Below are 3635 nucleotides of genomic sequence, written 5' to 3'. Positions count from 1 at the left end.
CAATGATGCCTCAGTGCTTTGGAAAAGAGTTTTTGATACTAAGATAAACTTTGTCAACATCTCCTCAAGGTTCGGCTTCTTTTCTTGCTGATAAGGTTGTTAGAAGCCCAGAAGGGGTTGTGTTAATTGATTTCCTTGACCACCCCAAGAAAAATTGGGATGGTTGCTCCAACTTACATTATAGTTATTACTATAAGGGTTATTTTGAGGTCTAGAATTATTACTCATATAATTAACTTGCTCATTCTCTATACTAGGACCGAAGGGTAAATATTTTGAATTATTCATTCCACCTCCATTTGTATGGCATTGCATCACCAGATTTACCTACGTAAAAAAAATAAACCGTCAATTTTCTTATTCAGTGCTTCTATTTGGCTTGCCTACATAGTAATCGCATCAATATTAAAAACATCAACTGCTTTATCGGTTCCGTCCTCATGACTTGCCACTGATAATTGTTCAGTGTCATCTCCTCAATAAACTCATAAGCTACCTCGAGTGTTTTATTGTTCAGTGTTCCACCAGTTGCTACATCAATTAACTACCTTGTTGAGGGATTTAAACCATTGTAAAAGGTTTGAACTTGTAACCATAAAGGTATCTCACGGTGAGGGCACCATCTCAATAAATCCTTGTATCTTTCCCATGCATCATATAAAGTCTCTAAATTGATTTGAACAAAACAAGAGATATTATTCTTCAACTTGGCTATTTTAGCCGGTGGGAAGTACATCAAAAGAAATTTCTCGATCATTTGAGCCCATATAGTAACAGAACTTCATGGTAAATATTCTAACCACTATTTTGCCTTGTTCCTCAACTAGAAAGGGAACAACCGTAAGAAATGGCGTCATTAGTGGCGCCATTAATCTTGAAAGTGTCGCAAATCTCTAAGAAATTGGCCAAATGACTATTTGGGTCTTCATCATGCAAACCACCAAACTGAACATAGTATTGTACCATCTGAATAGTGTTCGGCTTCAATTCAAAATTATTTGTAACAATGGTAGGTCTTATAATACTCGATTCAGCCCTAGTCAGAGTGGGCTTGGCATAATCGTACACTGTACGAGGAGCAGGACACTGAATTACTAGCTGATTATTTTGATTATCAGCCATTTTCATAGTAGTATTGTTGTCCTCTTGTTCGTCTAATATATTTTGCTGACTCTGCCTTGCTTCTCTAATCTCTCTACGATCTTTGCAAGCAGTACTTTCAATTTCACTGTAAAAAAGCAATAGTCCCGACGAGTTTCTTCTAGTCATAAGCCAAAAGAACCCGCAGGAAGCAAACAGAAGAAAAAATAAAATATAAAATTTAAATTAAAACAAAAATATAAAAATAAAATAAAATAAAAATGGCTAAATTAATAAAAATCAAGTGTTCCTAATATTTTAATCCTCGGTAACGACGCCAAAAACTTGATGTGTGTCACGTGACTAACTAAAAATACAACAAAGGCAAGTGCACCTATCGATAAATAGTGTAGCTATAGTGAGTAAATATATCATATTCACGAGGACTAAAAGTATTAGTAACTACCATCTAAGTTAGAAAAGATTCATAATGTATTTCACCTATCGATGCTCCGACGATACAGATCTGATCCTTTGCATGTAATTTCTCCGTTTGATATTGAAATCCATTCTGATATGACTTATGAAGAAAAGCCGATTCGAATTTTGACTCGTGAGATTAAAGAACTGCGTAATAAGAGAATTTTATTAGTCAAAGTACGTGGCATAGACACGGAGTAGAAGAGGCTACATGGGAACCTGAAAATGCAATGAAACAGCAATATCTGAATCTGTTCAACGATAAGATTTTCGGGGACGAAAATCCCTAAGGGGGGAGAATTGTAATAGTCTGGTTTCGACCTTAGTCAGAATAGTGGTTTTGGGACCACAAATCCGAGTTTGAAAAATATTTTAATATTATTTTCTGTGTCTGTGATATGTGAATTTATATCCGTAAAATTTCTGTGATTTGATTTGTCTGTTTCTGTGCTTAATTATGAATAAAGACTTAATCGCGTAAAACGCAAAACTTACCTTCTAGTTGCTAAAGTACCTAAGTGCTATGGTTTGTTAAGGTTGAGGCCCTTGCAAGTCAATAAGACCATTATATGATAGTGGGAGACATGGTTTGGCAATATAGTAAATAGATAATTTTTTAAAGGATGGCTAGGTAATTTATGTATTAAATGAATTATAATAAAACAAAACATTAAAGTGACCATTTTTATCATATTCTTCAACTGAATATGAAGGGAAGAAGAAGCCATTGAAGCTTCAAAACATTTGGCCATTGCATGACTGATTAGGTTAGTCCATTTTGTTCGATTTTTGATAATTTCTATGTTTCTGTGATCGTTGCTTCGTATTCTTCAAAACCCATGTCTGAATTTCTATTTCTATTAAAGATTTCATGAAATGCCATTGTTGATATCATGAGCTTTGTGATGTTCTTGAATGAATTATGAAGATTTGGTAGATAATTTATAAGCTTTGTCCTTAAATTTTTATGAAATAGAGCTATTTGGACTAATTTGTGAAAATGAGGTTTTGAGGGACTAAATTGTGAATTACATGTGTTATTTGAGCTTGTATGGAAGCCATGTATATTTGGCCAAGCTATAGTTTTGGTGAATTTGGTATATTTGTGAATTTGTGAAAAATGGACTAAAGTGTCAAAATCTAAAATTATAGGGGCTAAATTGTAAAGTGCCCTAAATATGTATTCATGGACTATTTTGAAAGAAATATATGATTTAATGGTTGAATATGAATTTTATTAGATCAAGAACAAAGAAAATCGGATTTAGATCGAGGGAAGTCTAGAGTAGTCGAATAGTCGACTCATTTTCGTCTGAAATCCGTACGAGGTAAGTCAAACTACACTTATGTGTTAAGTTGATTAAATTCTACGTTTATAAATTTTTATCTGTATTGAACTGCCTTAAGAGCCTGATTAAATAACGTTGGTACTAATCTGAATTATCGTGTAAGACCGTGTCTGGGACACAAGCATCGATTTGAAATTTACGTGTAAGACCATGTCTGGGACATCAGCATCATATCTGATTACATGTAAGACCACGTCTGGGACGTTGGCATTATACTCGTTTATGAATATTTGTATCGTTTCTGAACCGTCTGATGACAAAGTATGAAATATGAAAATGAACATGTGAAATGTGTAATCTATACAGGTATGTTTGTATCGTACTTAATTTCTGAATATGAAAGACTCTATTTTCTGCGAAGTAGGTTCAGAATCATGGAAATGAATATGATATGCATACAGGCAAATAAGCATGGATAAGTTTATGAACAACTCTGAGAAATGGCTATGAATTCTTATTGTTGACTTGAACTGCATATATACGCTTTAGTAATTAGACCATTTGTGTTTGGCTTACTAAGCTCTTTGTAGCTTACTCCTTGTAATTTCTATCTGTTTTTCAATTATCGTAGCTACTGAGGGCTCGGGATAGTCGAGGATTGTCATCACACCATCAAACTCTTTTTGGTACTTTTGAAATGTACATATTTATAAGTATGGCATGTATAGGCTAGAATGACTATGTAATAAGTTTTGAATTGTATAAAATTTATGCCATTTGAATTGG

The 3635-nt window shown here is 33.8% G+C and overlaps 1 non-coding gene across 1 annotated transcript; it reads left to right on the top strand.

Moving 5' to 3' along the window:
* The first annotated feature begins 602 nt into the window (after positions 1–602).
* Positions 603–709, top strand: LOC121206620 (small nucleolar RNA R71). Its single transcript, XR_005901687.1, has one exon. It is a non-coding gene; the product is annotated as a small nucleolar RNA R71 (small nucleolar RNA).
* Positions 710–3635: the final 2926 nt, after the last annotated feature.

This window comes from Gossypium hirsutum, chromosome A01 (assembly GCF_007990345.1).
Source record: "Gossypium hirsutum isolate 1008001.06 chromosome A01, Gossypium_hirsutum_v2.1, whole genome shotgun sequence".
NCBI classification, from domain to species: domain Eukaryota; kingdom Viridiplantae; phylum Streptophyta; class Magnoliopsida; order Malvales; family Malvaceae; genus Gossypium; species Gossypium hirsutum.
The sequence above is the reverse complement of the archived record's forward strand: the minus strand, read 5'-3'. Positions and strand labels throughout refer to the sequence as shown.